Raw genomic sequence first — 23,780 nt, forward strand, 5'->3', positions numbered from 1 at the left:
ATGTGAATTACAGAAATCAATATGCAAACTATAGACTGTTGTATATTGAATAGTTGGAGACTGGTAGTTGGTACATACAACCATGTGCCCGTTGAGTGATTATAATAGACCACTGACTAACTAAGCAGGCACAAATTTTCAGAGGAGGATGGTCCTCATTTAGTTTCTAATGCTGTTCTAAACATTGCAGCCTAAAGGCACTTGGGAGGGTAAGGGTTTTGTTTGGCATACAGATGTTTGGTTGTTGTCCCTTGGAGGCCTGTTCTTTTCTAAAGAAAAATGGAAAGTGACTGGATCCCAGGGAGAGGGTAGGGGGGATATATGGGAGGAATGGAAACTGTGGTCAGTATGTGTGCTATGAGAGAATCAACTATTTTAATAATGAATAATAACAATAATAAGAAAAAGAATATGTCTAATAGGCATGACCACAGACCAAACACATTCAATAGTTTCTCAATAAAGGTTGCCTCTTAACAGGTGTGTTGAGTTGATAGCCAAAATTGTCCATCACAAGGAGACTCTAACATACCCTCATTAAGGTAGCATGTGAGTTGGTCATTACATTGTACAAGGTCATGGCTGAGACACAGGGAAACAGAACAATATGGAAAGGTTGTACCTTGACAGAACAGACAAAAGAATCAGTCTAAGGCCTTTTCGGGAATACACGAATGAGTTTTACTAGTCAGAGAGTGTACATGTAACATACAGAACTAGAACAAGTAAGGTAGGATAGATTCTTGTTTTGAAAGATTCTGCATCTTTATAAATTTACACAATGGAGTACTATTCAGTGGAAAATGATAATGGAATCTTGAAATTTGCAGGCAGATGGATGGCACTAGAAGAAACCATCCTGAGTGAGGTAACCCAGTCACAAAAAGACAAACATGGTATTTACTCACTCATATATGGATTTTAGACATGGATCAAGGGAGTGCCAGCCTACAATCCTACTGCCAGAGGCTCTAGGAAACAGAGCCTAAATCTACTAACTAATGAAATCAGAGGCAGACACCCACAGCTAAACACTGTACTAAACTCCTGGAATCCAGTGACAGAGAGGGAGGACTGATGATCAAAGGAGTCAACACTGGGCTGGTGAAACCCACAGAGACAGCTGACCTGCACAAGGGGGAGTGATAGCTGGGAGGCCAGCATGGGACTGATCCAGACCCCCTGGATGTGGGCATCAATGAGGAGGTCTAGGCAATCTATGGAGCCTTGGGTAGAAGATCAGTATTTATCCCTGGCATACAAATTGACTTTGGGTGCCCATCCCACAATGAGGCATGCTGTCCCAGCCTGGACTCTTGGGGGAAGGCCTAGGCTCTGCCCAGGATGAAATGACAGACTCTGGAGATCCCCCATGGAGGGGCTTCACCCTCCCTGGGGATTGGAGTTGGGACTGGATAGGTGGCTGGGGGGCCTGGTATGGGGGTGGGGAAGAAGGAGAGGGAGGAGCTGGGATTGACACATGAAGCAAGGTTGTTTCTAATTTAAATAAAAAATATCATGGCAAAAAAATTAATTTTATTTTATGTTCATTGGTTCACACCAATGAACCATTTTAAAAGATTATAGTATGAAAATGTACAGAAAAAGGCATGAGGAAGGCTTAAAAGAAAACGATAAGAGGTAATTATGAGACCAAAAACTGTCGATTGTCAGACAGAAATCAGTGAGATTTCTTTTGTGTATTATTATTGTTTTGAGACAGGGTTTCTCTGTGAAGACCCCCTGGCTGTCCTAGAACTTGCTTTGTTGACCAGGCTACTAGTGATCTTCAGAGTACTCCTCCCTAGTGCTGGGACTAGCAATGTGCCTCTCCACTGCTGGCTTCTGAAGTTATATTACCATCATGATGAAATAGTTTCTATACCCACAAACATGAATTCAAAGATAACCAGAGAAACTTCAGTGTTGTAGATTTGATATTAAGGAATTATTATCAATTATATTATATATTATGGGATAGTTGCTATGTTTTACAATATGCTAAAAACAGAAATGCATAATTAATTTCATTGTCAATTTACAAATTGATCTAACATATTTCCTGTGCAGGTGCTTAGAAGCTTGCTGCATGAATAATTAGTACACTTTCTCCTTCTGTTTTTAGGTGTTCACTCACTTTTCAGCAATGGTGATTTGTATTACTGGAGTTCTTACATATACCAAGAAATGTACCAAATAATAGAAGCTAAACAATAAATGGAATGAAACCTAAATATATTTACATAATAATGGTCAGTAGAATCTATGTAACAATATGAATGATGTGCAACAGATGGATTTCCTAACCCTGTCAGCAAATATTCAATAAAATTTGTTAATAAATATTTGTAAAAGTGTACTTATATGTGTTGTATTTTAAGAAAAGCAGCTCAAGAAAGAAAGACACCATGCAACAGGAATCAAACAGAGGGATTTTTATTAGGGAAAGGGATCAGAAAAGGGGAAAAGGAGAAGGGGGAGACTGGCCTGTGGGGACAGGAGCAACACAAAAAAGAAAAGAGGGGAAAGAGAGAGAGAGAGAGAGAGAGAGAGAGAGAGAGAGAGGGAGGGAGGGAGGGAGGGAGGGAGGGAGGGAGGGAGGGAGGGAGGGAGGGAGGGAGGGAGGGAGGGAGGGAGAGAGAGAGAACTGTTAATCACAGCAATCTTTAATAGCCAGAACCTGGAAACAACTTAGACGCCACTTAACCAACATTTACACAATGGAGTACTACTCAGCAGAGAAAAAAATGATCTCATGAAAATCACAGGTAAATGAATGAACCTAGAAAAAAGTCATCCTGAGTGCAGTAATCCAGATCCAGGAAGACAAACATGGTATGTACTCACTCAAAACTAGATGTTAGATTTAAAGCAAATGATAACCAGGATAACTTCTTCTTCACTGAAAATTCCAAAGCCTGCACAAGTCCATAGAAAGCACTGTATAAACTGCGTAAAATATTTTATACAGTAAAAAGGTAGATGTCAAATACAATGGATGTTAGATAAAGGTGACCATGAAGAAAAAGTTCATGAGAAATAATTTAGATTTTTTTCAAATATTTGAATTGAAATAAAATGTGTCATGTTCCCTACCTCTCTTTCCTCCCTTCAACCTCTCTCAGACAGCTCCATACAACCTCTCCCACCTCCTTTCTCAGAGCTCTATAGAGAATATACCTTGTGTTCTAGGAACTCCAAAGACAGTGGTTTCTTGCTTAAAATAGGAAATCGTGGTAGCATAAGGTGCAGCAGCAACTCACCTGAAAATGTGTGGCACATGCTGCTTTGATAAGAAAGGCTTAGTTGCAGGGAAGAAACAAGGAGACCTGTAAGTGGACTAGACAGACACTAACACACATATTTATCAGTAGGCTATTTAAATAACAATATATTCATGCTATCAAGTTCTATAAATATATGTGTTGATATGGGATGATCTCCAAGTTAAACTACTCACACAAAATTTCAGTTTGGAAAGAGCTCCTGCCTACATTATAGTTGTGAAGTTTTGTGCTACCAAGCAGAAGCATCATGAGAAACATCTTATGTATTTTTTGAATAAAAGATGGTATAAGAATAATGAATTGTACAAGTTAAATTATGTGACACATTAGTAGGACCAAAGTGCTATTAAATAAAAAAAATTAATTTAGTTATAAACTCCAATATTTTCAATTCTTTACATTTGTGCTCTACCTCTACCACAATACTTAATTAGTAATATGTTTTATCAATATAAATAATTACTGGTAATCTTCAAATTATAGAGTAAACTTTTTTGCATCACACAAATGCAATTATCTGTCTTCATTTACATGAGTATGTAGGAAATGGGAAATGTCTCTTAAATTCTTTGCATACATGAAATTGATATTGTATAATCTTTTGTTTTAAAAAAGGAAGAAATAGTTCATCTTAACCTGTGAGTAATTAAATTCCAGTGTACTCAGTGCAGGGATCCTGACATATTTAAAATGGCTTCAAGCAGGTAACTAGGTAAGTTTTTTCCATGAAATGCAAAAACATTTCCTTCATAAAAACATTTAAGTAAGATACAACACTACTGTGCCTGATTGGCTTTATATTTTGTGGTTAAGACATTCAGTAGCTATCACCACTTATCTAAAACAAAAGTGGTTGTAATGAATTCTGAAGCTGGGAATAAAGTGACAAATTCTTCAGTACAATGAGACACATCCTCTGTGATAGCCCTCAGTGTTATACCGTTTTTAGAGCTAATTAGAAACTGGTTCCAATATACATTTCTTTTCTTTGCGTTAAAAATGAGAACAGAGTCAGCTTTTTGAGCCCAAGCCAGATGCTGATTTTATAACCTTAGCAGTGTAGGCTAACTACTTACAGCTCAGGATCTGGGACTTTCAAAGTTATTTTTAGGACAAATCAGTTAATGAGCAGGTACAAACTTAAGCATAAATGAACAGCAGGGCAGAGGCAGCCAAATGTCAGAGAGGGACTCAGATGGTAGGACAAATTGTAATTATTCAATTCCGTTATGGACACCAGTGAAGGAAAATGAACCTTTGCCAACTGCTACCCAAAGAGTTTAGAATTTTCTATGCATAGAAAAAGAAAATACACAAAAAACCAAAACCACACAGTACATGTCAAAATTGCTTTTTCTTGTCTTTCAAGTAAACACAAAGTCAGTTCTCTCTTCATGCTAAGGCTTCCTTCACTAAATCCTATTATCTCTAATATTTGTATCATACACCCAGTGAATAACATATACCTATTTTGTACTAGTATATTTGTAATAACAAGACTTTGTGTACTCTTTCAGTATGTTATATTATATCCTAAGACATAATTAGTGTCATAATTTACTCAGTCTGTTTCTATCACTAGTAATATCAGGCTTTATTTTCACCATGAATTAATGGTCATTTTCAGGAAAATACATATAAATCAGCTAGTTTACATTGTGAAGATTACCACAGATTGCTAGCATCTAGAAAACAGATAAATCTAGGAACACAAAAGGGAAACTTGACCTTTAAGAATATGTTAGAGACTGAAACTTTCAATTACAAATTGGTTTGGTTTTTAATGTCGAATGCTAAGAAAGAGGAGCCAAGAATTAGGGATTCAGAAGCATCTTTTTTTGCAGAAAACATGATATTAACACAAAGCTTCTCCTAAAATATTTTACTTGAAGTTATCTCTATAAGTTAAAACCTTTCTGAAATTATGACCTTCACACACTTCACTTTCATGTCAAAGAGATTAGCTAACTGATCACAGATATTTTGGCTTCGTTTTCAAGTAAGTAGTACTTCTAGTAGCATAGGTACTTCAGGAAAATAGACTTGTTTTTAGCTATTTGAACAACAAATAGTAAAGTAGATGATATGGTTTTCCATTAAGAAAGTAATGATAATATTCCTGAAGTCTTATCTATAATTACATTATTCTTCATTGATCAAATCAGGAAAATAAAATTCTGCTAGGTACAACACTAATAAACTTTTATCTGGTGCTTTAAATCAAAGGAAATGTCAGTTTACTAGGGTTGTCCCTAGCAGTACTCTATCTTAAAATTGTTGATGACCACCAGGAAAGTTTTACCAAAAAACTTTCCAACTCAATTCTTTCACAAATACAAGCCTGGGTGATTATGATGGTGATGTTGGTCATGAGATGGTAACTGAATCAAACATTGTTCTAGTCAACAATATGTGAATCTACTTGTCTCTCAGTTACTTTTAAAATATTTCTAGTGGGCTATCAAATGAAATTGTAGAGGGATCAAGTATTTTCTCCCCACTATTAGATAGACCAATGACATCTCAAGTCAGCAAACAGCATCACAATTTAGATTTAGGATGGGCAATAAAATGAGGCAAATATCAAAATAATTTTAAGTCAGATCTAGCTGGGTCTACATCTAGCTGGCTGCTTGTGATTTCACAGGTTGTTGTCAGCATCTTTCTGTTTTTACCAAGCATGCTTAGCAACATTGCTATTCAAATCATTAATTGACGTGTTTTATGCCTAGTTATTTATTTATGGATACTATGTGACTATGTGAAACCCTGTCAACAGTTTGACCAATAGTCAGCAAGGTGGAAGGTTCATGAGTTATTTTATGACACAGTATTATAGTATGGAGGCATCATGCAGTCTCTTTTAGATAGAGTGATGAAATACATTTCCTAATCATAGAAGAATACTGCAAAATAACACCACACACACAGACACACAGAGACACACACAGACACACACACACCACTACTCTAACCTAAATGGGGATGTTTAACAGACCAGGTAATAAGCAAGGAACATACTCATACTGGATTCTAGAAAAATATGAAAGAAGTCAAAGATAATTTGAGTTTTTACTTGAGGAATGTGTGCCTTGAAGGGAAAGGCTGAAAATAAAAAGACAAACAAAAACAATTATCAGTGTGAGTTATCAAAAGCTGGAAAACACTTAAAAGGCACTGTCATTTGGGAAAAGATGACTTTCCAGCAGAACTAGCAGAAGAATAGGGAGTGGATGTGTAGTTTGCAGGGAGAGTATCTTCCTGGTTATAGCTAGGATCTGAGTTTTATTGCCAGTACCAGAAAACAAACATTAAGAACGGATACCTTAATAGAGGCAGCCATTATAGGTTTAAAGAGATATCTGGCACTATAGAAATGTCCAGAGATCTACAAGGTTGATCCTAACTAATACTTTAAGCAATAGTTGATAGGCTACCTTAAATGTCCTTCTCCAATAATGAAATTGATGACTATCTCATATGCCATCCTACAGCCTTCATCCAGTAGCTGATGAAAGCAGAAGCAGACACCCACAGCTAAACACTGAGTCAAACTCCTGGAATCCAGTTGCTGAGAGAGAGGAGTGATGAACAAAGGGGTCAAGACCAGACTGGAGAAACCCATAGAAACAGTTGATCTGAGCAAGGGTGAGATCATGGTTCCCAGACTGACAGCTTAAAAACCAGGGTAGGCCTGATCCAGAACCCCTGAACATGGATGTCAGTTAGGAGTCCTGGACAGTCTATGGGTCCCCTTGTAATGGAACAGCATTTTTACCTAGTGTAAAATTGGGACATTGGGAGCCCACTCCCCATACAGGGATACCCTCTCAGCCTAGACACATGGGGGAGAGCCTAGGCCCTTCCCCAGATGATGAGACAGACTTTGATGATCCCCTATAGAAGACCTCACCCTCTCTATGGAGCAGAAGAGGGATGGAATGGGGATCTGTGCGGGGTACGGGAGAATAGGAGGAGAGACAGGGAACTGTGATAGATATATAAAATAAGATTATTTCTAATTTATATAAAAATAAAAAAGAAATGCCCTTTATATAAATGATGGAAGAAACAGGAGAGTCGGTGAACGGCTGAAGTTCGGGAGCTGAATGATGCAAATGCCTTAGTGGTGAACATTTGAACTGAGGATGACTTGAGTAAAAGAGTGTTCCTCAGGCTTTCCATCTTGCAGGAAGGAACCAAATCAGAACCACACTTTTCACATCTTAACTAAAACTGAAAAGTAATCTGGCCAAGTTTGCAGCACAGACAACATTGAACTTACCGTGCTGAACTACTACTTTGGGCAGCATGACTCAGAGCTAGAAGACAATCCAGTCATGTGGTATCTCCGCAGAAACCGGAGATGCCCATACTGCAGTCAGTCCTGTGGGCTTTTCTGCCAATGCCGTGGTCAGCCCAGGAATGATCTGTTTGAGGCAAGGAGGAGGGCTGGCTCAACATGTCTCAGTAGCAATTGTTTTTTCCAAATTTTAGAGTCTGACACTAGTAAGTTTATTTAGGCATATTTAAATACAGTACAATCTGGAAAATAGTTTCATGGTGTAACACCATCCCACGCACACAATAAAACTTTAGGCATAGTGACATTGAAACTCATCAGAGTATTTGCCACCCCTTTTTGAAGATGGGTTATCTGAAGGGCCTTGGGGGAAGTGATGCGGCATTGTCTCAGTCATACAAATAGCACAAAGGTCACTAGTATATTACCTACCTTTGACTGGTTTGTAAGGGTCAGGATGGGGGCAGGTATGTCTTGGCTATTAACTACCTCCATGTCCAGCCTTCTGGGCAAAAAAGTTATTATATATATCTTCTTGTGAAGAGAAAACCCTGTGTGTTTAACATTCCTCTTTTCCCTAGTGCTTATCTGTGAACTCAAAGACCTTTGTGCTCCTAACAGATGTGTCGTTCCTTTTCTCTTTTAGGTCTGGGCCTCACTCTGTAAACTAGGCTGGCCTGGAATGTACATCCATACATATTTCTCAGCTCCCGGTTCTGGAATTATACACATGAATCACAATACACAACTTACAATGAATTTATAAGGGAAGAAGAGTCCTAAAGCAAAGTACGTTTTATGTTCCCATTGCACAATGGCAAGAGATATGCTGATATATGCTGATATATGCTGAAACAGACATACCACAGGAGCAACATTTCTCAATTATATAGTTAGATGTTAACAGAGGACAGTGGAAAGGAGCACTGGAAGGATTCCGGGACCACAAAATGACAGGATTATGAAGCACAGGGTAGATTAAGCAAACGCCTCATTTATTTGTATCATCAGGATAAGGAACCTTAAAAAACTGTTCTCAATTGACATCAGACAAGATATTTTCCAAATGAGGTTAAAGAAATTGTCTGCAGCTTTGTGTCTGGGTGCTGTCATAGCAGGATCCTTTGTTCATGGCCCTCTGGGTTAAGAAGATACATACCAGGCTTAACATCTGTCAGTCATCACACCAGGTCTCTAAATTGGGATGGAGTTTGGTATTCTATCTGTTAAGAATGGAGTTGACCGTGCATTAAAAGCATGCACAGTCAGTCTTCTCTAGCTATCGGTCTGTCTGTCTGTCTGTCTGTCTGTCTGTCTATATATTTATCTATCTATCTCTCTGTTTGTTATGTGTACATGTACATGTGTGTGCATGGAGAGTAGGACCTGGCATTGTTATTATTAGTGATGCTTTTCAAGTAATTTTTATCTAAATAATCTATATATGTGGTTTGACTGTTTTTTCTGGAATAGTGTTTTAGCTAGGCATTATGAATAGACTCTAGGAGATGTGAGTGGAACTGTTGGCAATTAATTGTTAATGTAAAATCATCCTGAGTCCTTTGAACAATAATTATGCAGGCTTCTCTCTTTTAATATTAGTCTACAAAAGACTGAAAGGAGTATAAACTCCAAAACCATGTAAAGGATACATGGAATGTATGTGAAAATTTTTTTTACTATTAAGCAATTAACATTTAGGAAATGTTTGTTACTGCAAACTAAACTCACCAGTTCTGAGTGATCCATGGTGGAATTAAAAAATGAAAAGTAGAGATGGAAAGAAGAATGTGTAATCAACTCATAAATGTTAGCTTCTAGGCCTAGTATTTAAGACAGATATCTTTCTTTGAAAACAGATCAATAAACTATTCAGACTTTCCTTAATACCTGTGTTTTTGAGGACTACTTGAGACCTATAATCAGATTCTGGGGTTTTTGAAACATACACCTTTCAGAGACCATGTCAAAGACCCTCTCATCCTGGCAGAAGGGGCTATGTCAAATCTCACCCAGTTGGGTACTGTATAGCTTATCCCAGGAGTTACTGCACTGGCCTCCTCTGTTAGCAAAGTGTTCACCCACTTTTTAATGCAGCAGGAGTTTGGACAGAAGTTTGCGTTCATTCTTCACTGAGATGGTTGACTGTGCATCATACAGATAATGGGGCCACTATTGTAAAGGCAGAGAACTTTCACCATTGCTACAGCACAATCGAAGCCCCAGAATTGCCTTTCTGAAGGGAAGGCAAATAGTTACTAAAATTATAAGGGAGAACCCTGTCCTACTATATCTATCTATCTATCTATCTATCTATCTATCTATCTATGTATCTATAGACAGTGTCTCACTATGTAGCTCTGGCTGGCTTTGATTCACAGAGATTTCCCTGCCTCTGCCTCCTAAGCAATGGAATTAAAGTCGTGTCCGACTACATCTGGTTTCACCTTTAGGCAGCAGTGATGAGAGTCAAAGTTCTTCATCAACAACACCCAAAAACTCTCTGCACCTGGCCTCCTTCCTTTAGCCTCTCAAATTCTCTTTAGGAATTTCAGAGATATCCGAGGAGTGATCTCTGTTATTGATTTTGAAACTACGCACTTCTATCTTCTACTTCTCAGTAGACTTTTTTTTATCTAATTTCACCTCTAAGTGAAATTTCTAGCATAATATATTCCCAGATAGTAATGATAATATCACTTCTATTTTGCTACCACTGTCACCAAGCATTTATAACTCACACATAAGGGCTAGTGAGACGGTTCAGTAATTGGGAAAACTGGTTGCACTTTCAAGATTCAATTTCTTGAATCCACATGGCTGCTCATATCTGCCCTTAATTCCAGTCCCAGTGGCTCTCATACCATGTTCAAACATGGTGCACAGGCATAGTCATAGGCAAATACACCTATCAATACATTTTTAATTAAACATTTTTCAAATTACACATGAGAATAATGCATATGGGTATGGAAAATTGCACACTTGCAACTTTTTCCCTAGAACAAAAGAAAAAAAACAGCATTTTGAAGACTCTAGAATTCAGGTTTGAGGGACTGTCAAAGGCACATAAAGATGAGCATTGAAAAATAATTCAGAGTTCACCCTGGAAAATGCTCTTGTTAAAAACACTGTCTAGGCTATCAAAAAAAGATTTGCATCATATTCTAAGAAATGCACATGATGACACACAAATTTAAGAATTGGTTAAAATAACCAACTTTTCTAAAAGTGACCTATTGTTCAATTTTCTGTGTAAGGGACAGATTTTTTGAGTTACATTGAAAATTTCAGATCTTTGTAAGAATTAAGCTATTAGAAATTGGCTTCCAATCTTTAGCTGCTATTTTCTATGTGTTTTCATCTTTTTATTCACACCATGAAATAATAAGATAGTGCTATTATCCTTAGACAGTCTGAATGTTTGTGCAGGCACACCCTGAGAGACTTACAAGGATCTACATTTTGGAAGTTGTGACTCTAAAGTATGCCAGTGATTTGTATTAGAATAAAAGAGACACAAGGACAAGGAGAATGGTGGAAAAAATATATTGCGAGGATTATTAGCCACAAAATCAGTATAATAATCAGCACTGGAATCCAAAACCCTGACAAAGAATAGGGATATTTCAAATAGTCAACTGTGCCTGGCTTTAGTAATAACATATTTACCTAGTATCCATCATATCAGATCTACAAAAAGAATAGCAATAAAAATAGCATTATTTTTTCTTTATAGTTATACAAGGAGTTGACAGAGCAATTTGGTGGTACTGCCTATTTACAGTTTCTTCTTTCAAGAAAAATGTGTTTGGAAATGCAATGTGTGCCCCTGAACAAATTTTTCAAAATAGTTCCAAACAAAACAATAAATACTGTCTGCCATTACTGCTTACAATCTTTTTACAAGGAACGTAGATAGGAGAAGAAACTGAAGATAAAATGGCACCCGAATTAGAAAATGTATACAAATTCCCCCTCAAAAATTTATTTTCAAAGAATGCTATAGGTGCCACATACCTGTGTTTGCACACATCTGGATATAGGGATTCACTGTTCATTGCAGCAATCCTTTAAAAATCAGCAAAAACAGAGCCATTTGATCTATTGAAAAGAATCATACCTGGTGGTAATTAGAAAAGTATGTTAACATAAACTCCAGCGACAGTAGATGATCAATAATATAGGAACACAAAATAAAAGGAGTTTACACATGTATTCAATATATAGATATGAGAGACTTCTATGCATTTCTGCTATTGGAATTGAGAGTTTAGCCGCAAACAAAACACAACCACTTCTTTGCTGGTTGTGCTTTCAGAAGACTATGGAGAGAGCAAGTACTGTAAATATAGAAATTATGCTTGTCATTTCAGAGCAGTCCTAAGAGTATGACTGCTTCTTCCTATGTAAAGCCTCCTCCATTCCCTATGTTTTCTACCCAAGATGTTCATTTGGTACAAATAACATGTGAATATTGATATATCATCATGCAAAATCCATATTTTATATCAAAGTCACTCTGAGGGTTTTGCTGTCTACAAAAATAGACTAATGATCAGTCAGGTATATACAATACACCATAAAGGCTACTTTACATCCCTGAAAATTGTGTGTTATACTTATATATTGTACCATAACTCCTGTAGTAATTTATCTTTCTGTTGTCTTCTGAATTTTAGACATTTTCAGCAATATATATTTGGGTCCCACAGCTGGTCTTATTTAAAATACTAATATGCCCTTATTTTTTCTCCATATATTCTCATGGCCTGATGGCTGTTTTCTTATCACTACTGTGTGGTAGCTCCTATGTAAGTAATTGATTTATCCACTCATCTATTGTAGGGCACTTTAGTGGATTACATCTTGGGCACTTATGAATAAAACTGTTATGGGCGAATATATCTATGAAATGGTCATTCACCGAAGACTCAAACAAAGTTGGAGAAGCAGGGGTAAAAATATTTTAAAAGGATCTCACAATTTGCTATTAGAATGAGTTTCCAGAAACTTCATAAATTGCATGCACAGAGTCTTACCAACATGACTGCCCTAATGAGACCTAAACAGGGTTGATACCCACAGAGATGCCAACATGTTCAGGAAAAGTGCAGATCTTCTTCACAGGTTCAGTAGCCAATTGATGAAAGTTGGGCAGTGGAGAGGTGGTCCTCGCCTGGGAAGAGCTCACCAATTGGGTGTCCATGGCCAAATGGTCAGCTCTGAAAACTCAGAGTTAAACTGTATTATGCTGACTGAACAACTTACACTTAGGAAAATATAGGAATATACATATGCATCCATGCATGCCTTAACAATTAATGGAAAAAGGCCATAAATTTGGAGAGTGGGGAAGAATTATGGGAGTCATGGCAAGTAGTAAGGGGAATAGAGAAATTTAATTATATTGTAATCTCAGGAAAAACCCAAACTGCTGTAGGTACATGTTTTTATGAACATAAGTATTAAATTCCTTTGGGAAAATACTAAATAGTATAATTGCTTTTTTACTTGTTTAATATATATCTATTTTTAAATAAAACTGCCAAGATGTCTGCCCACGTAACACTACAATTTAGACTCCCATCAGTAATGGAGGAGAGTTTTATTCCCTCATGCTCTTAAGAGTACTGGATGCTGTATGTGTACTAGATTTTATGTGTTAGTTGATGAAATATCTGTTAAGGTTTTTGGTTCATTTTCTAATTTGAAATTGGTTCTCTTATTGAGTCCTGTGGGTTATTTGTATGTCTCATAAGAGTTTGTTATCAGATTTATCCTTCCTGAATATTTCACCCCAGATTATGACCTGTTTTTCATTTCTTCACAGTCTATTTCACAGGGAAGAAAATTATTTTTAAGTAAGTGTAATTTGTTCATGCTTTCTTTAATCAGGATTTGGGTGTTGCACAAACTTGTAAGTAACATTTTCTACTAGGCTATTACCTAGAAGTGTTACAGTGGTAAATTTAAATCTACAACAATCTGTGGCTGAATTTATTTTCCCATGCTATATTTAGCATTTTTGATAATTTTAAGATGTGGATTCCCAAATCTCTAAACTTATTTGTAGAATATCTATATTTATTACATTTTCACTGCTCCTTGGTTAAAAGTTCTGGGACTATTAATTCACACACATTTCTGAGCTTATTGTAACGATACTTTATATATTGTTTTGCAATGTCACATTGATGAATGTGGTGACCATAGGTTTTATTAAGACTTCATTCTGAGTACTACATGCTTTCAGCTGTGTTTTTCTTTACTAACATGCTAAGTGTCTAGAGCTTTAACTTCTCCATGTGAACCATAAACTTGATTTGCATATGATCACAGAAATCATAATTCTCTGTCTTCACCTTTTTGCCTCTACCTTTTTTGACAGCAGTGGTTGATTCTGCAACATCACTTTTACATGGGTAAAACAGGGATTATCACTTTTGAGATGGTTGGATTCTTTTTATCACTTTAAGCTTCTGAGAAGCCCATGGGTCAATAAATCACCTTTAAGACAGTGGTTATAAACAGAAAAATGGCAAAAGCTTCTCATTATCTAGTGATGTGAATATATCTGAGGAGGGGATACTTGAATTCCTGCAGATTTGGAAGGACAGGATATTTCTTTTTTTTTTAATTTTTTAATTTTATTTTATTTTCCAGTTTAAATTTAGATAAGAAACAAGGTTGCTTCACAAGTCAGTTCCAGGTCCCTCTTGCTTTCCCTCCCCTCCTCCCGTGCCCTCCCCCCAACCCCCCCCCCGTTATCCCCTCATTCTCCCAGGGAGGGTGAGGCCCTCCATGGGGGTGTCCATAGTCTGTCATTTCATATAGGGCAGGGCCTAGATCCTTCCCCAAGAGTTCAGGGTGAGAGTGCACCTCACATTGTTCTATGGGAGTCCAAAGTCCGTGTGTATACTTGGGATGGGTACTAATCTGCTGCCCAAGGCTCAATAGATTACCTAGGCCTCCTCACTGACACCCAGATTCAGGGGGTCTAGGACAGGATATTTCTAACAGTAAAAATAACAAGGGAGGAGGGCCACAGGGCAGCAGAACCCAAGTGAGAAAGGAGAGAATAGCAGATATTGAGACAAGAGGCAAGGGTCAGAGGTGCACATGCATAGATACTCCTAAACACTTTGTGTTTTGTTCCATTTTGCTTTAAAATAGTATTTTCTCTTGAAAATTTTATACATCAGGATGTATTTGCATCAATTCCACCTCTCCCACTGCCTGCCTCAGTGCTCACCCACACCCTATTATATTCAAGACTTCTGTAGCTATTAATGTGACACACACACACATACACACACATTCATTTACTTTTTTTCATATGTGTATGTTCATAGTTTTAAGATTGATCACTTGGGGGTGGATTACCTATTGTCCCAGGAGAAAATCAATTCTTCCTCCCATAGTAACTATTGAGAGCCTATAGTTTTTCACCTAGGGTTAAAGCCTTGTGAACTTCACCCCATACATGTTGGCATGTTGAGTGGGGCATCATTATGTAGGTATTGTCTAGAAATCATGTTTCTGAGATATCTTGAATGTAGCTTCCTTATTATGTCTACAGGGTACATTCTGTAACATGGATCATGGTTCATTAGCTCTTACCAGCCTTCCCATCTCCTCTTCTGCAATGTTCCTTTAGCTTAAAAATAGAAGAGTTGTGTTATTGATACACCACTTTAGGATAGGTAACCCAAGGTCACTAACACTACATTAACCAACAACTATCTATTTGGAGTGAAGGCTCATTCAATATGAGAGACCTCCTGCCTGGTACTATAAACCTACCTAACTACTTGTGTCAGAGGACATTGTAGACAGGCTCTAAAGCAGAACTTACTAATAGCATATCTCAAAATCACTATATAGTGTAATTATATACTAACGAACCTCTTTTACACTCAAGTTTACAGAAAAATTCTAAAGCATTTTATTTGGTGGGGAAAGACAAGATATTAAGCAGAGACACAATGTGAACTTTGCTAGAACATTCATCCCGTGACTGATGGAAACAGACACAGATACTCACAACTAAACACTGAACTGACCTGCAGGCCAGTGACAGAGATGGAGGAGTGATGAGCAAAGGGGTCAAGACCATGCTGGTGAACCCCACAAAGACAGATGACTGGACAAGGGGGGAGCTCTTGAATCCCAGACTGATTGCTAAGAGGCCAACAGGGGACTGATCCAAACTCCATGAATGTAGTGTCAGTGAGGAGGCCTCAGAAATCTCTGGGGCCTTGGGTAGTAGATTATTGTTCACCATAGTGTATGCATGAACTTTAGACCCATTCCACATGGAGGGATGCTCTCTCAGCCTGCACACATGGGGAAGGGCCTAGGTCCTGCCCTTGATGAAATGACAGACTCCGGAGATCCCCCCAAGGAGGGCCTCACCCTCCCTGGGGAAAGATGTGGGGATTGGGCTAGGGGTGGAGCGTGGGGGTGGAGCTGGGAGGGAGAAGGGGGGAGCTGGGATTAACATTTGAAGCATGCATGTTTCTAATTTAAATAAAAAAAGAAAAACAGATTTGCTGTACACTGAGTGACAGCAAAATTTCTGTAGTCACGCTTCCAAAGGTATGAATCTAATACTGAGATATCAATGAGGATAGTTCCTTCTGAGTTCCGACAGTTAAATCTGTAGTATGCCACATACCCTAGCCCCTGGAATCCTCAAATATTCTTTTTTCTCACTGCTTCTGCCTTACCTGTATCTCCATGTCTTTTTCCTTCTGCCTGTGCCTGTCTCCATGTACAGATTCCTATTTTATGTAAATATTGCAATTCCAGACCTTATTGAAACTTCAAAGATTGTTTTATGCCATTTACATATTATTCTTCTAGGTTCTTGAAAGAAAACATATGACTATTTTTTTCTTAAAAAATCTTCACACATAAAATTCATAATTATCATATGTAAGACTGTCCTCCATTCATTGCTAAAGACAATATAAAAGTCTGCTACAGTCATCTGAAAGAACTATGGTAGCTTAAAGTCTTTGATGCTAGCCAGCACAGTGATGAAATATGAACAATACTTTGAATGTATTTCAAGGGAAGTATATTACACGGGTGTTTTTTCGGAGCAAAAGAACCGGTTTGGAGAAAAGACACACACACACACACACACACACACACACACACACACACACACAGAGACATATAGAGCGACAAAAACAGAAAAATATAGACACAGAGAAACAAAGAAAATAGAATACATAAATATATAAGAATTTGTATGTAAATCTGTTCATTTAACATATAAATGCATATATATATTTGCATTCACACATATAGGTAGACAAATAGGGATATTTCTAGATCTATCCCTAAAAATACAAATGTAAATTTACCAGCCATAAATATACATATTTATTTATTTGTATATCTAAATATTTTGTCAAAAAGTGTAAAATGTGTTCTTATGTTAACATGGATGTATTTTGCTAGCTACAAAACCAGAGAAGCTTGGTCATAATCTCTTATGATACTGAAAGCCTCAAAAACAGATGAGTTCCTGTGTTAACTCCAAACCTGAGCTCCACACTGAAGGGCCAGTGGTATAAGTCATGGAGATGAGAGGTCAGAGAACATGCAGCTTCAGCATTAGAGTAGGAAGAGATGAGTGTCAGGAAAAGGTTAACTCACCATCCCTCCTCTTGTGTGGCTCTCTTTGGATCCACATTGGGTCTGTGCTGAAAGTAGAAAATTCTTTACAACTCACCAATATAAATGCTCATCTCTACTAAAAACACTCAAAAACGCAGCAGTAAAAACCATTTACCAGTTATCTCAGCAAGCTCAGGCCAGTCAAGTTGATATGTGAGCTAACTATCACACCATGTGAACAAATGTGAATAAATTGTGAATATGAGTTTAAACAACATAGGTAAGGACAAAATTCTTAAGCACAGTAAGGTGCTAACATTTCCAAGGTAAAGGAATCTGTGAGAAAGTAGATTCCAGGGAAGAATTGATAATGGAAGTCTAGAATCTCAGCCTTGCATGAGTTTCAAAATTCCCATTAACAACTGCAAGCAGGTGTCTTAGATGTACACACTTAGACAATAGTCTAACTGCTAGCAAAGATCTGAGAATCATCATTGTATAAACAGCATTTAAGGACATATGACCTGTAAAAAAGCTAGAATAGGCTTAATAATGCCCAGAAAAGTATGTTTCAAATGTCTTAACTTTTGGAACTGATTTCAGGTAATGATTTCAGGTCAGGAAAATGAGTCACATAAAGCAAAGCTGACTGAGAAGGAGTAGCCATAAATGCCAAAGAAAGCCCAGATTTGGAGATTCGGAAGGAAAATGCCACTGTGTTTCTGCAAGAAACTTCTAGCACACACTTTGAATAGGTCAGGACAAAAGAATACTGAGAATAGGCCATTGGGTTTAAGTAATATTGAGTCATAATGAGACAGATGCAAACTTACGAGTAACTTGTCCTTCAAACTACAACTTGACAGTTCAATGACTATTTGAGATGTCTTAAACAATAGCGACATAACATTTAAAGCTGGTATATTTTATTGAAGAGTTTATGCCATTTAAATATTAAACAATGACTTTGAACGGCGCTGCACCCCCAGAGTAGAGTTAGATAAGAAGGAAGGACATAGTTTGGCTATTTTTGGAAAGAGCTATGTAGCTGAGGTACTCTCTAAGACATTGGTATTCTTTGCATAGCTGAAAATGAAACCACTCTGAAGTTTATGTGGGCTCAGTAGATGATTCAGTTTGTGAAGACCTTTGGCACCAAGCTCTGAGTTCCGTCTCTAACACCCACATAGCTGAAAAGGAAAACAAGCTCCCACTTACAGTCCTTTCACCACTCCACCACATGTGTCATGGCATAAGTCTGTTCTTGTGCTCAAACACACCCACATACTACACAATTAAGTAACTAACTAATGTAATAACTTTTAAGTTTATCTGTATGAAAAAGGATCAGTTTCCAGTGTGACAGTGCTAATGATCCCACTGCAAAGTCATTTTTTGTTTCTTTTGTTTGTTTTTGGTGTGTGTGTGTGTGTGTGTGTGTGTGTATGCACTAGCTTTTGAGGCAGGGTCTCTCCATGTCATGTTAGATGGCCTTGAATTCATGGCCCTACAAGCCTAACATTCTTACACACTCATGAATACTTATGCCCATGTGTGAAAATCATTATTATTATTTTTCTTGTCATTGTTGTTATTATGTGCTTTTTTTTGAGATGGGGTTTCTTGGTGTAACAGTTCTGGCAGTCCTGGAACTCACTATGTAGACCTGGCTGGTCTCAAACTAACAGAGCCTGCCTCTGCTTACCAAGTGCCAGGATTAAAGGCATGTGCTACAACTCACTGGTTGTAAAATTTATTCTTAAAATCATGTTTTTAAAGTCTCTCAAAGTGTTATGGGGGCATATCAAAAATGAGAAAGCATATGTCAGTAAAATATGCCGGGATGTGGTCAGACAGGTGAGAAGACTGACCTGAAACCACGTGCTTTCCTCCTGCCCTTCTCACTCAGCCAGGCAGAGGAATCATCTCCACAGGGTAACAGCAGCCAAGCTTGCACTTCCTCTCACGCCCAGTTAGAAGCTCTCATCCTAGGAGAAGAAAAATTCTCAATTCTCTCAACATTCCCCAAGTTCTGTACTACAGAAACTAACTCCTGGGACCCCGTGCTGAGTTACAGTATGTTTGAATGCTTTGCTTATAAAAGCAAACGACTTCTTTAAAGGGCTCAGAAAAGCAGTGTTTCCTTTTTGCTCAGTTCTTCCAAATATAAAATGCTATATACTCATAATGGGATTGATGAGTAATAATGGCTTAGCTAGACAATTGTGGAAATGGAATTCTAGAATTCTAATAACAATCTATTTTCAATTTAAAAGCAAATAAAGTAAACTAACAACTGGATTAAAGGGAGTTACTCATGATTTCAAAAGGAAGAAATACAAAAGGCTGAAATGGCCGACAGTTATTTTGGAAAGTTACCATCCTTAGCCCTCACAGAAATGAAAATTAAAACATCTATGAAATCTAAGACATTGTCTTAGACAAGGTACACAAAGGAACAAATATTGGAAAAGATGTAAGGAATAAAACCCTCATACACTTTTGGTGCAAGAGGCAAATTATTACTGCCAATGGGTAGCCATTCCTCAGAAACCTTTAAAAATGACTACATAACTACATAACCCATCTGTAGCTCTCCTGAGCATGTAACTAAGGCACTCTATTTCTTATAATAGCAACACACATTCATCCACATTCTTAGCTGGTATATTCATAATAACTAGGACATGGTTATAGCCTAGATATAGGCTGATGAATGGATAATGAAAAGGTAATACGTCTATACGATAGAAGTAAAGAAAAGTAAAATTGGAAAATCTGAAAGTAAATGGACAGTACAGAAAAATATTATAGTATTGGGTTAACCCAGACACAGAAAGACAAACATCACATGGTCTTACTCATATGTATGTCTGAGAGCTGAATATTTAGGTATGTGGTTTAGCTGGAAGAAATTGCATAATCCATCAAAGCAGGAAAGGACTTTTTTGCAGTGAGGGAAAGTGAAGATGCTAAGGAAGGGGGATAGTAGAAATGAAGGGGAAAGGGGGAATGATGGAGATGGAGGCTTACGTGGGATAAGGAATGGGTAGATAGTGTAAAGGAACCATTGGGAAGAAATAATCAATATTGAGGTCATTTGGAAGAGCCATAGATAAATCTAGAATTTTAGAAAGTTTATATATTGTATGCATGCATATGTTTACACAGCTTTAAGTGGGATGACCCTACACAGGGGAAATAATGTTTCACCAAGATGCCATGACTTAAAAAAAACAGTAACAGGTGAGTAATAGCTTCTTTGAAGGTTTTGGTGAAAGATGTCGTAGAGATTCCCAAACAACACCAGCTATTGACATAGCTCTTGGTTGTCCATGAGAACTTGATGGTAAGATCATATAACGAAAGGATATAAAAGTCAGAGACCAGAACAGCAGCAAAACAGTGTCTTCAAGACATGATAAGATTGCTGCACTCATGAACTCAAAGCATCCTGGTTGCCGGCACAAAAACCTGTACTAGTTCAAGCTAGTTATGTTCCAACATGGACCGGAGTGGGGGCACATGAGCTCCCACCTCTAGCTTGGGAGATAGTTGATGACTGCTGGAGAAGGAAATACTAGCTTACCTTAAGTACTCGATCCCTCTTAGATTAATCATGCTTCAGGGGGTGTCACAAACTTATGAATTATGAGTAGCACAAATAGGTCTCATTTGGCTAAAATTGTCAAAAGGGGACTGGAAGTTAGCTATTTGGGGATGTGGATTATAAATACAGGGAGGATTATAAAGAGGAGTAGGTTAATGTTATCAAAACACATGGCATGTGGTTGTCAATAAATTAATAAAATACTTATAAATGTATACATGAACAAACATAAATACATGAATACCATTTTCTTGAAATATAGTGAGCCTTTCCAATTTATATAAACTAGTAAGAATTCTCTCAATTGTCTGTTACTAATCCTGTTTCAGGAGACATATTGCTGTCTCCAATTTGCTTTGTTTGTATATATACAGTGAAACTGACATTGCATGAGTTGATCCAGATACACCAATTACTTCACATCAATGGGTCATTTAAAGGGGTTCCTCTGTCCTCAAACACAGAGAGCAGACAACACAGCTTGACATGTGGACTTTCATTTTGGTCTGTCCAGTGTGATTTGTGACCTGTCCTTCTTAAGGCACTTGGGAGAGAAGAGTGACAACTTTACAGCCTCCCTATCACTCTTCAAGAAGACACAATTTGCTGGGTTTTCTACCTTTATGTCCTAGTAACTGGACTGTCCCGGAGAAAGTGTCAATAGTCTCTAACAGTATGGAAACAACCCTCCCTGAACAATAATTCCTCCTAAAAATGACATTCTGTAATATGATTTTGAAAATTTCAGATGTTTCCAAAGTGGAATAATCAATTTCTAACTAGAATTATTTCCATTTTGTTCTGATTAATATTAAGTTTTCTGTATGTCTCTGCAGAAATGTCAGTATAGAGGAAAGAAGATGAAAATTTATTTAGTTTAGAATATTTGCCTATCTGTTATATCTATTCATAGTATACTTTATCAAATTTTAATTTTTCTTAATAATAGATAAATGGTCATTTTAAAATATCTTGTACATAGACCTAAAATATGTATTTAATAATTATTTATATAAAGATAAATGATCCTTAATGAGTTCTGTTTTAGGGTTTCTATAGCTGTGAAGTGACAACATAACCATGGCAATTCTTATATAGGATAATTTTAATTGAAACTAGTTTACAGTTTCAGAGTTTCATCCATTGTCATCATCATGAGACATGGTGGAATACAGGCAGACATGGTGCTGGAGAAGGAGCTGAGAGTTCTACATGCAAATCCTCAAGCAGCAGAAGCAACTGTGTATCACACTAAACAAAGGACATATCAAAGGCCACCTCCACAGTGACACACTTCCTCCAACAAAACCACACCTATTCCACTTCCTATGGTGGTCATTTTCATTCTAATTACCTCAAGTTCCCAAAAATCTGTACCGTTCTAATTACTATATTTAAGTTCATATATTAAGTTTTCCATGTAGAATTAATATTATTTGAATAATCTTACTTTATTAAGAAAATGTATCATGAAAATGTATTTATTCTGAAATATGTATTTCTATTTCTACAGATTAGTGCATACAATAGACTTTGAGTTCGTGTTGATTTTCTGAAGAACCTGAAATATTACCTGATGATAAATGAATTTACCCAGTACTGACATTCCACCTTTACTAAATCTGGGAAATTAACCATGATGTGAGCCCTTTATTCCTGTTTCATGGAAGGGCTAAGATTTTTCTTCCATCATAGCAATGTAGCTACAGTAGAGCATGAGGCTGCCTGACTGCTGAAATAGTTTATGCTCTCAAACATTTACACTTTCAACTTCAGCGTCATTTTAAGATAGAAGAAGTTGAAGTTTTTAAAAGTATATTTATGTAAGTGTGGATGTAAGTGTACACATATGCACATACATACATGCAAATACCTTCAAATGCCAGAGCAGGCATCAGATTCCCTGAAGCTGGAACTCAGAAGATCCTGGGCCAGTGGATATGGGTATTGAACACCAAATATCAAGACTGCATAGACACTCATAACCATTGAGCCGTCCCTCCTTTCCCCAAATTTGAAGCAATGAAGAGGTCATGAGAGTGGAGCCTTCATGTTCCCACACATAAGGATCAGGTCACTATGTGACTCACATCTTTTGGAACATTCACCTTTAAGGTGCCATCACCTTAGAAGCATAAAGCAGCCTCACCTCACCAAGGAGCACAGCTACTGGTTGTTATTAGTGTGCTTTTTAGTCCTCAAAATATGAGAAATTCCTCATGATAAAGTACACAATCTCAGATATTTGGCATAGCTTTGCCAGTGAACTGAGATAGTAGCATCTTGGAAAGAACATCTAATGAAATTGTGTGAACAGCATTTTCCTGGTTGAAAGGTGGATGAGTTCAGTGACAGTATGAGGTAAAACTGACGGAATGTCAATATACCTCTGGCTGTGTAGATGCACATCTGTAGAGTACCCCTGTAGGTAGTGAAGATCTCGGCCCACAATGAGATTCACCCTAAAGTCTAGACATTCAACCTGGAACTGCCAAGAGAATACAATGTACAGATCTTTTCTACGGGAACTATATGTTGTGATATTTACTATTAAAAATTGACCATGTCTATGCCATTTAGGAAAAAAAAACGTTGAGTGAAATAACAAACAAAAGTTCTTGACCTCATTTTAAGGTATATAGAGCAAGTGGCCTATCTCTGTAAATTATATAGCTTGGTATCAAAGATAAGGCTTTGGTTCGGGAGCTAGGGATACAAACAGGTTTGGTATAAATATATTCATTCTGACCCTAGTAATGCATGTATATTTCTAAGTAATTGATGAACTCACTAAATATACACACAGAACAACATTTATTAGATATCTAAGTATCTAATGTCTAAACATTTCAGTACAATAGCAAAATATCAAAGTGTAGATCTAATAGCAAAATCAGAATCAAGCTGCCAAAACTAGGTTCTTGCAGCTTGAGGAAAGAAGACACCT

At 37.3% G+C, this 23,780-nt stretch overlaps 1 long non-coding RNA gene across 1 annotated transcript; it reads right to left on the reverse strand.

Moving 5' to 3' along the window:
- Positions 1 to 3,187: 3,187 nt before the first annotated feature.
- Positions 3,188 to 19,372, reverse strand: LOC110342225. Its single transcript, XR_002384254.2, has 5 exons — positions 19,095 to 19,372; positions 17,263 to 17,309; positions 11,611 to 11,713; positions 7,573 to 7,717; positions 3,188 to 3,301 (listed from the first exon to the last, which is right to left on the reverse strand). It is a non-coding gene; the product is annotated as an uncharacterized LOC110342225 (long non-coding RNA).
- Between the last annotated feature and the right edge of the window lie 4,408 nt (positions 19,373 to 23,780).

The sequence above is a fragment of the Mesocricetus auratus genome, unplaced genomic scaffold (genome assembly GCF_017639785.1).
Source record: "Mesocricetus auratus isolate SY011 unplaced genomic scaffold, BCM_Maur_2.0 Super-Scaffold_100010, whole genome shotgun sequence".
NCBI lineage: Eukaryota > Metazoa > Chordata > Mammalia > Rodentia > Cricetidae > Mesocricetus > Mesocricetus auratus.